A 14,220-nucleotide genomic window follows, 5' to 3' on the forward strand; every position below is an offset into this window, starting at 1 on the left:
TGGACATATCCAAATGATTTTCCATGCGTGCGTCGTATATGAGTGTTAAATTAACCTGTTGTGATTTTCAATTTCGAGGTAATACAGTGTTTGCCTGTAAATGGTTAAAAGCACTCTTGGAACAAGAGAAGAGCCGCAGGGTAAATTATCCGGCAAAGTCCTATTTAGATGCTTCACTGGGAGCATTGAATGACTCTTTGTTAGCACTGTTAACTGCTTGCTTGGCACTTTACTTGATTGAAGTACAGTTGGAATATTTGAGCAGTTATCACTGCCTCTGCAGCTGCTTCGGCTATCCTGTAAATTACCCAAATTGCCAATTCAGTGAAGCAAATACCTTTAATATTAGCACCGGGGACATTCACAATGATGCTGTGTTTCATTCTTCTTTTTGTGGCCAGTCAGTTGGACGATCACCAGCAAAGCTCACTTCGGCAACCTCAAAGGAAAATAAAGGTCTATATTTATTTCCATCTGATTTTTATCCAATTTGGCAAGCACACTTTTGGCTTTGATCTGCTCCTCCGTCAGTGCTGCCTTTGTTTTGAAGTCGTAACTGACAAAAACAGTGATGATGAATGTGTGCGAAAATAGCAACAAGCAATGCGCCGACACAAACATGTGAGTAATTAGCAGTAAAGGAAATATGTGGCTTTTTGCAATAAACACACGCTGTGATGCATTCGCTTTGAAGCAGACTGATCTCAGGCCCTGAAGTACAGTAATTTTACAGGCCCCAGGGGGCCCTGTTTTCCTGATGGGCCATATGTTTAGCAATGCTAAATAATACGATAAGCCTCAGTGTGAAACATTAAAATCTATTCAGGAGAGGAACATTTTACAACAGAAATGAGGTTTGATTTGAAGGAAAGGATCCAATAGTCGAGCTGAAGTGGAGGAAAAAACACTTTTTCCCTAAGATATCCATCACATCAAGAAGGATTTCTGGCACGAGTTATATTTTAGGAGAGTCGGGTGTTTTAGGAGATGATTGGATGTACGTATGAATGAATTTTTCAGACATGCCACCACATGTCATTTAACCGACACACATAGTTCTCTGTGTACTTGGGTACATTCAGTAAAGTAAAATTAGGATTCAATGCGTTGTGCATTCATGCTTGGGATGTCAACATATTCCGCCATTCAGACATTACCCTACTGCCCTAGATGCCCACCCACTAGTATATACATACCCGTGGCTAAGACAAGCAAGGAAAGTATGGGCAAGGACAAAACATTAACTAACCCCTACAGCCTGATTTACATGAGGTTTTTAAGTGAAAACTGTGAACTTTCATTACGTTTTGGCTCTTTGTTTATATAACAGCAGTGTTCTTATTTCAAGAAAGCAGCTCTATTTGAAAATGTTATAAATAGGCCTCCTATATATATATATATATATATATATATATATATAGATAGATAGATAGATAGATAGATAGATATCTATATCTATATATACAGTATGTGCTTACCTGATGTTGTGCAACCCCACTGCGTGTGATTTGTAGCTATGATTCATGTGCTCCAATTACTCTCCTAAGTAAGTAGTTACTTATTTGCAGTTACTAGTATAAAAACGAACTACTTTTGTAGTACTTTTAATAATGATGCTTAAATGTCTGCACATGGCGTAACATTTATCGATTTTAATAGAAAAACATTTTCCATTTAAGGTATTACGGTCCTGTTTACGTGACGTATTCAAGCGAAAACGGGATAATTGTGTTGCATTCTGGGTTTACATGACAGTACTCAGTGCCACTGCAAAGGCACGTTTTTGTAAACAACTCCTAAAGTGCAACTTCTCAAAGGTTTCATTACAAAAAAAACACTAACAGCACCTAATAGTGGCCCAACATGAAAACTAAATGGTTTTCAGCATTTCTGCCATTTCCATGTGAAAAGACATCATTTTCAAAACTTTATATGAAACTTTTCTGAAATGAAAAGGAAAAAATCATTGTGTTTGCTTGAAATGTCGTAGTGTAAACGGGGTCTACAACTATTAACATATCCTAGAAAGTAGGTAAAACTTCAGAAGCAGTATATTAGTATAACTTACACACAGACATGCAGGTAGTTTATATTTAAGGCACAGTGCAATGACCACTCTCTGACCATTAAATCTGAAAACCAACATCCATGACATACACTGTTCTGGTAATACCATTGCTTTTGATGTAATTAATGAATTCAATTACCCTTCTTAGCCTCTTTTTCTCAGTGCAGTGGGAGTTTTGAATATAAAAGGGCTGTTTGTGATTGAGTCCATAAATCATCAGCATGCAGGACAGATCGCAGGGAAAGTGCCAAACTATAATGATCTTTCACTGTCGGTAATACACCCTCATTCACACGCTGCATTGTTTGCCAGCACCGCGTTGAATACTGATAAAAATCTGAATTTGAAATAGAATATCTCCTGTGCAGAGGTGTGCCGATTTTCCAAGAGGTCGGGAAAAGGAGTGAGTAAGGCGTTATTTCTCATCATAGTTTTGATCATGAAGAGAAAATAAGCGAGAGTACAAATTCACAAGTGTATGACAGCTGAGATGGATTCATGGGTATAAATATAAAAGACAACAAAATCCATTGTCACGTAAACAGACACTCAAAACATATCACAATTATTTTCATTTTCACTTGAGAACATTGTTTAAAAAGCCCCTCGTTGATCCCACGTGTAGTTTTGGGCAGAATTTTCTGTTGTTAAAAAACAAAAAACAAAAAAAAAAACATTTTGGAAGTCAAGCATCAAACACAGGTAATACTTGGTGTGAGACAATATTTGTGTTGTGTGTTAAAGTTTTGTGAGAAGCGTCAGCCCTACTATACTTTCTGTATATGAAATAGTGTAGATGAAAAGAAGACTATGAAAAGAAAAGAAAAAGGACTTGAGCAGAGAGGGTATATGAAGGGAGGGAATATACCTTCTATTCCCCTCTGGAAAAATCACACCCGAGGGACACGCATTTATTTCTCTTGGTACAATAAGTGATTTTATGTGCGTTTAAATGCCAATGTCGGAGAGTGAAAGACTGATGCACATCTGCACTTTTAAGACGCTGGACTGTTTCCTTTTTTTTTTTTTTCTTCTTTTTTTTTCTCAAGGGCATGCGGGAGTAAAGGTGGAGTAATCCAGAATCGAACATCATTCAGCCACACAAACTGCACGCTATCCCAAATGCTTTAAAAGAAAACACCGGGGGAAGAACAAAGAGGCTCCTTGAAGAATAGACATGAATTATTCACTCCATTAGATAAGAGCACAACGAGAGCTTGAGAGAGGGAGAGACATAGAGGGAGAAATGGAGATGGAGTGCAAGGCAATGCAAAGAAGGAGGGAGACAGATGGATCGACAAGGACACTGGGGCTTCATATTGTATTAGCAGCGATGATGACGGAGTCTCAGGGAAGGTTCATTCAGAGATTTAAGATCAAATAAAGCAGCTTGCCGTCATTTACTAAACTGTCTAAAACTCCACAGGGTGCAGAAATATTACATCAACTTAAATAGATAAATAAATAAATGTACTTCTTCCCTGTTAAGATACATGGCATTACTTATCAGTATGGAGCCAGACACTGTGGAAATGAAGGTCTTTTTTCTGACTGTAGAGGTGCTTTTTTTTTTTTTTTTTTTTTTTTTTTGGTTACCTGAAGGAAAGAGTTTATCCAGTGAAAGTCCACAGCCAGCCGCGGCTTAGCTGCAGCATCTGTGCTGCTTTCCACCCAGATATGCTTTATCAGATTCAGGCGTAGGCCCCCTCTTTTGTATTCTGCTGCTAATGCAGTAGAGCTGTAGTCACTTCAGACAATCCGGATGCTGTAGCCGGTATAATGAAACTAGTTACTGCTAAGTGCAGGGTGCTTTATCAGCTGCACACAGTTGTTGTGATCTGCACTGCAGTGCGTCAGGAGCTCCATAGCTGGGCTAACTGGGCCTGGAGCATGTGGCGGAAATTAGCTGTATGTGTTTATTTAATTGGAAATGTGTTTTTACATAAAATTAACTCACAGCAGCTGAGCATCAGGAACTATCATCCCCCGTTAGACCACTTTCCTGTGGTGCTATGTATTGAAGTATTGCATAATTAATGTTTTTTGTATTGGTAATATGTAGCTGCGGAAGTGTTGCCTCAGTCGACACATTCGGATACTGAAATAAACTATATAATACCACATGGATTCATAATGCATCTAAATGTAGGATACGATATTCAAGTTTAGTTTACCTTTTCTTTTAACAAGACGTCTTGCAGTGGTTAGGACGTCTCTTGAAGAGATCGAGCCACAGTTGTAGCCAATACAGTTGTGTAGATCCCACAAAACATGCATACAACTACCAAACAACGCCGTACTGATAATTGTACATGCAAATCATAAGAAAAGCAACAACAACAATATTCAGCATATTACTAACGATACGTTTGAATTTATTGATGAGTATGGACGCCTGTTGCTTTAGATCTCTTTGGCAATGACTCCCAAGATCAGAGTGGAGAGTGTGAAAAGGCATATTTTCACTTACTCTTTTCAAATCATACATTATAGGTCTGTGAAAAAAAAAAATAGAAACTACTTCAAAGAGCCTACCTCGTGGCTGTCGTAGCTGGGAGCTCACCAAACTGAAATACCTTCAGGTATTGAAGATCGACACAAGTATGATTGTAAAGGCAGTCTGCCCAGTCGTTGATCAAGGTATTCATAGTTGCGTGTGCTAGATCTTTGTTCCTCAACACTTAAAGCCTAATGCATCTTCATCGACTTATATAGGTTGTGCAAATACCACCCATTCATCATGTACACCTGCTTTATGCCGAGTGGGGTCGCGAGCAGCTGCCATTATGCAAGAGACAAGGTGCATCCTCGAAAGATTGCTGAACCACTACTGTACACGTTCACACCTATGGATAATTTAGATCCAACAATGAACCTAAGGTGAAACCTAAGCATGTCTTCGTATTGTAGGAGGAAACTGAAGTTGCTTTAAAAAAAACAAAACAGTTCCATCTCGGTCTCTATTGATGTAAGTTTACAACGGTTCCACTCATCCGTCTGCCTTTTTATACCCACTTCACCCAGATTAGGGTCACGCATGACACGAGCCATTACCAGGAGACAAAGGGCAAAAAGCAGGATATATACTGACACAGAGAGACAGTTTTACCTTTTAATCAACCATATGCAAGTCTTTGGATAAAAGACTGTTCATACTGAGGTCCACTCTCTAGTCATCAACTTATTGCAGCTTCTGTAACCCAATGATTTGCGCTTTACCTCACAGAACTTCATTACAACTTAATTCTGAGTAATTAAGTACAGATGTGAAAGTTTATATAGTAAAAAGAGGCACTATTAAAAACTTACATTTTTCTAAATAGTGGAGTCTGTTTTGTGCATTTGTTTTGCCAGAGAAAAAAAAAACAGTACATGGGTGATGTAAGAGTGGTCACTAGGCTGAAGATGCAAGCAGAATCGTCTGCATTCGGTGTGTGATTGGTTGCTGGGTTTGGCATGTGATTCACCCGGCTCGACTAATGAATAGCCGAGCTTACTTAGTGGGAGGCTATTGTTGTGGAAGGAACGGCGTTACCCTCTCCTGAAGACAGACCTCTGAGGGCGTAGTGCCTTCTTCAGCGGCGCTCTACTTGCATTCGGAGATTCTGAGAAAAAAAGACTTTAAAAAGAGACACTGACCCTGCTTTCCTATAACTTACATCACTGAATTGCAGCTCGACTGACACCGTAGCTGTGCAGCAATAGGACTTTACCACGTTAGTGAAGATGATATATCGGCTGCAAACAGGCCTGTGATGGAGACAGATGAAAAGTTACTGAGTCCTATATATCAAGGGATTTTTATTTCAAAATGTTCAATTGTGCTTCTGTAGCAGCTCCCAGGAAAAAAGACTAAAGATTATAAAAGAGAGGAGTGAGATTAGAGAGGCGTATAGGATAAACAATCACATGGAAACCTTTGAAATCTCATTCTTTTCCCGTAGCAGGGAAAAGAACGCAAGGCAGAGCCATAGAGAGAGAATCAAAATACTAGAGTGATTGCAGAGTCAGATTGAATTTCATCATTTATTCAATAGTCCGAGAGAAGAAGGGAGAAAGGTGAAGTAAGAGGATGAGAGGGAGAGAGAGAGGGAGAGAGATAGAGACTAAGAGGCTTTAAAAAGACCCTGTAAGAAGTTTAATATCAGGTTTCCTAATCTTCTTTCTCCATTTCTTCCCCCAACCATCAGCTCCACAGCTGGCAGACAGTGACTGGGGAGGGCGGGCTCCACAGGACTACAATGAGGTAATTATTTATGTTGAGCAGGCTTTGCAAGCAGCGATGCAGGATGAAGAAATGTCAGGGGAGGAAGAATCAGCTTGGTTTCAGCTCAGAAAGCCAACAAGGTTTCTGCATAGAGGGGATGCTCTTTGCAAGTGAGATTGCAGTGCCGCTCCTGTTTGCTGCCTGATAAATGGACACAAACAGTCATTTGTCAAAGTATTACATCCAGGCACAGGCCACATTATTAGAGCGATACTACCACTGTTGACTGCAGAATCAGAAAAGGAAAAGCCAAATTGAAAACTCAAAACCCAAATTAGATGTCTTCCAATGATTAACACACAATATTGAACGTTTTGCTGAATGAAAGTAATGAAGTATATACAAGAGAAGACTGTCTGATGGTAGATAGTGTTTTATTAGTAAAGTCATGAGAAACTAACCTATAGTATTTGAGAGTTTTACTGTAACTGCTGCAAAGTGCATATCTATGTTGAATCTAGTACACATCTGTTGCTCAGTTAGTAGATTGGCTCATCTTCCAATCTCAAGTTGGTAGTTTGATACACCTCTTTCCCATACAAGTGTTGAAGTTTCCTTTGGAAGGACACTGAGCCCCGACTCGCCCGGAATGTGTGGAGGCATATTGCATGTTGAAGGGGAAGTCAATTTACTACAAAGATTACAACAACTTTCTAATGGAAAAGTAGAAATCTGGGTTCCAGAGAAAATACAGAAAGATACAAGGTCTTCAAGCTTGATGATTGTTGTACTCTTCCCTTTTAATGGGTTCCCGGTGAAGGACAAATATAGGTTGTGAAAGTCTGCTCCGAGGTATTCTGTAGCCTACAAGTAGACCTGTGGTCCTCTTGGGAAAACCAGGTGACCCGGAAAGTGTGAAGGAATGAATCAAATAATGAGAATGTGTGGGACCCAGTGAAATCATGACGAACCCTCAAGGTTTCGGTTATAATATCATTGCAACTTAAAATATGAATACAAATGTATTTATATATTAATACAAAGTGTCAATTTGGTGGAGGGGAAATGATGGGCGTGTGCATGTCTTCATCCATCCATCCGTCCGTCCGTCCGTCCGTCCGTCCGTCCGTCCGTCCGTCCATCCATCCGTCCGTCCATCATTTCATTAACACATAAGTTGAGAACTGGGTGCAAGGGTAGAAAGGTAAAAAAAAAAAAATTGTGAAATGCTTGTACAATACCATGAATATTAAAACGGATACACTTTAAATAGGAATTCTCTGAGAAACCCATATCGAGAAATGCTTTTTAAATGCCTAAACACCCAAAAGCCGCCATCCATAAAGCAAAGTCTACAGCAGTAGGCAATGAAATGTATTTCAAGTCAGACGATCAATTTAGAATAACTGAAGTAGGTTTGCATTTATTCAAATTATTTAGTTATGGTGTTTTTTGCTTGGACAGTTGGTAAAATGACTTTAATCACTCTGAGAGAGGATTCATGAGAAAAAAACACATACACAAGATAAAATAGAATATTCAGACTGCCGTTTCTCCTTTTGCCATGATGTGTTGATGCAGTAGTAGCGAGAAGGCAGGCCTGTTCTGAGAGCAACTTTCATGATTTTCACACCGTCTCCATAATGACCTGGTGGATTTACTGCATACTCGGAAGGCGATGCTGGGTGTCCTTGCGATCTTCAAGCTAAATTAACAGAACTCAGAGTGTTTGGATAGAATTCAGGGTTTGTATGTTATTTTGCTGATCCCTTGAAAAATTTGATTTTCTGGTGAAATCTCAGTTCACCGGATATTTGAATCCCACTGTCACTGGGTCATTATTGTGGGTTCTTGAGCAAGGCTGTGCCGATCTTACAGCTCACAGAAACATATACTCCAAATGCTGATGTCTTTTTCAAATGATTATATTTCTTAGAGTTTACCTACTATATAAGTCGAACAGCCTTTTTTTAGACAGACAGCCAGACAGACAGGAGATTGGATAAGGTGGTGCTGATTTGCTAACGTGTGGCAATGTGCTTTTGCTGGAACCCGGGGTGTCACTGCAGAGGTCCGGACTGAATAATGTGACGGCGTTCCTCATTTGTCTCCAAACCTGCGGGGAATCGAGCTACTTGTTATCCGTCCGCAGCTGTTCGGTTAGAAATGACAAGAGTCCATGACTAACACAGCCAAGACACCTGGTCAGGAACAAACGCCACGAGCACACCCGCACCCACAGACGCCGCGGTCAGGCTGCCAGATGTTGTCCAGACAGGGTAATTGAAAGGAGAACTGCGGGGACAAAAGGAAGCGAACAACAAGGCAGGAAACCGGGGAGAAGAAAGTGTGAAAGAGGTAAAGAGGATAGTGCTTGTTAGGCTCCTGAGGGAGGAGGGAGCAGGTAACTCAGGAAGGTTGTATGAGGAAAGGATATTTAAAAAAAAAAAAAAAAGAGTTACTGAGAAGAGGAAAATGGTGAAGTCATTTTTGGGTGAGGTGGGTGGAAAGATGGATTTCAGAGGAGAAGCTGCACAGCCATGGTTGCAATATAAAAAGCGACAATGTGCATTACTCAATAAGAGAACGAAAGGACAAACTAAAGTGTAAGAGGGAGGCTGCACAATGGGAGGAGCAGCAAAACAAATAAGTCTTCAAATCAATTGAAGTGACGAGAAAATGGCAGTAATGGAAGTGAAAAACATGAAATTATTTAGCATACCTTAACTCATTTTATGTATTGCCCAATTAAAATCTGTAAAATCTAAAGTTAAATGCACCAAAACAGACAACAAAGGTCCTGTTTGCTCATATATGTGTACAGCTTTTATGTGGCTTCAGTGAAAGGATGATTGAGACACTGCTTTCCAAAATTCCAGTCACATCATTACAAAATGAAAACTGGAACATCAAATAGAAAATTAGAAAGGCAGCCAGCCAAAAATCTTAACTGATTACTGAGATTATGAGCCGTTGCAATTAGACAACACTCCTTTAACCTTCTCTTGCAACACTCATCTCCCTTATTTTCTCTCAACACTTTTCCCTCTTGGCTCCTCAGTAGTCAACACTACAGCATCATATTTGTCTCAATCCAAAAGACATTAAGCCTCGCCACTCTCACACACACACACACACACACACACACACACACACACACACACACACACACACACACACACACACACACACACACACACACACACACACACACACACACACACACACACACACACACACACACACACACACACAATTGCATTGGTTTGACCATCTAAATGCTATTTGTACAGCTCAATTCAGCTCACAGTGGGCAAGCTGGGAGCAGCCTCACAGCCAATTCACTAAATGCCCCTGCTGTGTGCAAGTGTTTGACTGTTTGCTAATGGGAATATGGCTGTGGGTTACCTTTGCCAGCAAGCCTCTTCATTTGAGGTGTAATGATGTCAGTGGCAGAACGGAAAGCTCAGCCGTGTTCCAGTCGTTTTGCTCTTACTTGCTTTCCTTGGTGGGAGTGACGAGAGCATCAGACGCACCAGAGGCAAAAGAGAGTGACAAGCAGTCCCGCTTTTCATTCATACATGTAAATACAAGCACATGGCAGTTTGTTACCTCCTTTGTGAGAATAAATTATTAAATATGCTTCTAACTGATGATTTCATTATGATTTGGGGGGAAATGTGATAGAGAGCAACAAATTGCCTTCCTGCTATTCCCAATGCTTTACTCTGAATACATTAGCTATTGACTGACACACACACACACACACACACACACACACACACACACACACACACACACACACACACACACACACACACACACACACACACACACACACACACGTATTTGATAGCGCACAGTCTTGGCACTGAGCCCTTCCACTGTGTTCCTTGACAAACTAGGGACATAATGGATCCCCCATAACATCAAGCACAGACACACACACACGCACGCACACACACACACACGGACAAGCACACACACAGGGGAAAAGACATGAGTGAGGAGGCATAATTGAGATGTTTCAGCATGAGACAAGGGGAATCGGTGCTCACTGGCATGCATGCAAATTCAGGAGAGAAAAAAACCCAGCACACACACACACACACACACACACACACACACACACACACACACACACACACACACACACACACACACACACACACACACACACACACACACACACACACACACACACACACACACAAAAAAAGCAAAGCTACATTTTCCTGACTATTAGGCTCTTCAATAAAGAGACAGGAGCCTAATTTACTGAAGCTTCTAGTGATTACAACCATGGCAAAATGTTCTCAATTTCTGTTCTCTGCAAAGGAATTAAAACGCTCTCACATTCATGAAATGGATAATATTTCCTAATATCTAAGCGATACAGTGCAGCTGAAGGTTGTTTTTACTGTTACCCTTCTAATTGAAGCCTTGCATTACTATGGATTACGCCAACGTTTTGCGTCCGACAACTTACTAATGCCTTTTGTTTGCATTTGGTATGAAATTGTGTGGAGATCATGATGTTAATTGAATCTACGGCACTTCTGAGTTTCATGCAAGTGATTCACAAATAGATATTTGATCTTTCATGCAGAGTTTTGAAATCGCATTCATCGAGAGTGACTTTCCCTTTAATCTTTTGTTGTGTGTCACTACTTAACTATCGCACATCCACAAAGCCACATGGACATATGCTAAATGGGAGAGAAAGCATCAAAATCATTAAATCAGTGGATTTGTATCAAGACGCTAATATTAAAAATTTGCATTGTGGTCATTTGCCAAACAGGAAAATTACACATTCAATGTAAGAACATCCTGTGACCATTCAAATGCATTGTCATATGCAAAAATGTAATTGGGTAAATGAGTAAAATTAAACAGAACCATTATGAAAAGACACTTTCAAATACTGTATCCGATTTTTGTTGAAGTCAACACCTCTTATTTATAAACTACAGTGGATTACTTTTATGCTACATTTTTAAAAGTTATTTGTCGTAGTGATAATAAAAGTAGAAATAATGTTGTTTACAGATAAAGACTTGTTTCTCATTTAGCCACCGTAAGCACATCATTTGCCAAACTTTTTAAAAGGGATGGAAATTTCAGGGATGTATTCTCAAAGTTGTAAATCCAACCTTGAAATTGGCCTCCACAACCTGATCATTTTCATTCATAGTGTATATACCTCACACAAAATACCAGTTGCCTCTTCACAAACTGCAACACATAAGTCCTCTCGCGTACTTTTTTGCTGGACTGCGACATCAACTGTCACTTTCACTGTCGCTTGTTCAAAGGAGGTGTTTGCTGAGCAGTGCTGTGTTCTTGTCTGGTGAAAGTCGTGTCTCACATTCGCTCACAGTTGCACACACTTCACCGCTCAGATTTTACTCTGCCTGCTCCATGAAGATCCTGCATGACTTTCACACCTATTTCCAGTCTTACCAGCATCACAGCACCTTGTTAAAATGTCTCGCTCTGGGCCTCCTGAAGAGGAGACTTTTCTTTCTGCCCATTACAACATCCTGGAGAGATGGAGAAAAGAGAATGTTAATGCCCTTTAAATCTATAAAAAGAACCACACTGACTATGTGAGGTTACTTGGTCACACTAGCCGGTAAATGCAAAAGTGAATTTTGCCTGTAACCATTGAGCACCATTCCTAATTGATAAATTGGAGGTAAATGGGGATAAAGAAGAGTTATATATTATGCTGTGACTTTAAAGTTGACAGGTGTCATAATACAGGCTCATTAACAACATAATCAATCACCCGGTAAAGCCTCTAAAACTAAGCACTCTTCTCACTTTCTCCCTTTGCTGTCTTTCTATCCTCCCTTATTGAAATCAATCCAAACAAACAAATTCACACCGACTTCAAGCTGCTTACCTCAACTGTCTTGATGTGAATCGGTGGTTTAAACCACTGTCCACCAGGTCACAGCTTGCATGACATAAAAAAAAAACAACACTTCACGGGCACATTTGAGTCAAAAGAATATCAGCCATGATGTCTGGCATGCCCAGAGAGCGGCAGTGTGACACACACACACACACACACACACACACACACACACACACACACACACACGCATCCAACCAACTATCACTGTTGCATCAGGGGCTTTTAGCGCTTCTTTCCCGACCGACTGGTCTTACTAGAAGCCGTGAAAAGAAACAAGAAAGGGCAAAGTAAATCCACAGGAAGATGTTGCTCAAAGGTTTGCAGGCTGCTGCAGAATATGGTTGCGACAGCCTCCTCCCGGTTCTCGTATTGAAGTGAGTTTGATCTTGATCAAATGTGATCAAATGCAAATTCAGTTCCAAGTCTGTTGATCAAACCTGGAGCCTTCATAATGCCCTCACAGATCTTTTTTTGGAATATCTGTCATGAAACTAGGCAGATAAGAGACATAGCTGAATGTCTCAGGACACATGAATAGATATGTGATAACAGACACAGGACTGAGGGTTCAACACATGGCTGGAAAGAAAAAAACTCTCCGCTGGGATTTTAAAATAAAGCCGGCGACAAATAAAACAAAACTAGTCAAGGAATTGCAGACAAGAGAAGGATGACTCAGAGGACGTGACTTACAAGGACATAAGACGAAACAACACAAATAACTGGTGACATCCAGACAGAGCAAATGTGAGGCTGTCGATGAGAAATAGGTGAGGCACATTAGAGGGGGGTGGACGTATGGAGGCGCACACGCACAAATGTATTGTACAATGAAACATGGAGATATAAAACAAATCCAACACTAAGATTTAGGACCAGTTTTTCTGGGCAAAACAATCAGACTACAACATAACTCCAGAGGAGACGAGGCAGACCAGTTTAAGCAGATGAGAAACCTGAGACAGTGACACAAGACCAGACGAGATCAGGCAACCATATCCATTACGACACCTACGATCCTAAACTGAGACATAAAGGATTCAGACAAGACATGCCACACCTGAAATTACTGATCTATATCAGTAGTTGGTGTAGGGCTGGAATCACCTTTTCTTCATCCAACACACGGAGAAGCTGTAGTTTCTGTCTTCCTACTGAGCCAAACCGTAAAGAGCATAGTTGAAACGCTTGTACGGTCCTCACCATGTCATTCAGAAATCAGATAACAGAACATGTCCTCCCACTGGAAAGGCCTAATATCAGACCTGCTTTGCATATATATCCCTTTGCTTGTTTCATGTGACGTACAGTCTTGTTGGTGAGTGCTTTGCACTGAAATGTTTGTCAGAACACATAGTATTAGTTCCCAAAGTTGGCCACTTGTTTATGCAGACAATGCACTATTGTGAAACTTAATTTAATGAAATAGCGTTTCCATAATAAACAACCCAGGAATTTATGCATGACAGACAATTTCCTGGAACTTAGACAATTAGTAAGTGTTCTTCTCTTTCTTCATCATAATCAACAACCGGGAACCTAAAAAAAAACATTTTGAAAGGATGTTTGAGACTCATAACGGTGATCTAATGTATTGGAATTGTTCAAAGCAATGTAAATGAAGGACAATATTGATGTGCCTCACAGTAGCATGAGCAACGTTTGTGTTAAAGATTGTAAAAATAACAGATGTGGGGTTTTTTTTTTCTTCTTTTTTTTTTTAATTACAGATACAGCCTGGTCCCCAGTTGGATGCCTCCAGGATGGAAGTTGTCACCTCTGCTGTAAGTATTCTTCTTTATGCTTTTACATGATGATAAAATCATATTGATATTTGCCAGTCCAAGTGAATGCCATCACTGCATTGGACAATCATGGAATGTGGCGGACTGCGGCCACGTTTTAGACTGATTACTCTAAGATTGGCTCTCAGGTTTAGAAAATCAGTTCTGTGATAGCAGCAGACTGCAAAACCAGGGCTGATGTCTATGTTTGGTTAAAGCCTTCCAACTCACTCCT

The 14,220-nt window shown here is 40.3% G+C and overlaps 1 protein-coding gene across 1 annotated transcript in view; it reads left to right on the forward strand.

Moving 5' to 3' along the window:
- Positions 1-14,220, forward strand: part of lrfn5a (leucine rich repeat and fibronectin type III domain containing 5a) — a 124,459-nt gene that overhangs the window by 20,373 nt on the left and 89,866 nt on the right. Inside the window, exons 2-3 of the mRNA XM_080479742.1 lie at positions 6,259-6,314; positions 13,932-13,985. The gene's annotated coding sequence lies outside the window, so the exon portion shown is untranslated. The remainder of the gene's footprint in view (positions 1-6,258; positions 6,315-13,931; positions 13,986-14,220) is intronic.

Source organism: Lipophrys pholis, assembly GCF_963383615.2.
Source record: "Lipophrys pholis genome assembly, chromosome: 14".
Taxonomy (NCBI): Eukaryota; Metazoa; Chordata; class Actinopteri; order Blenniiformes; family Blenniidae; genus Lipophrys; species Lipophrys pholis.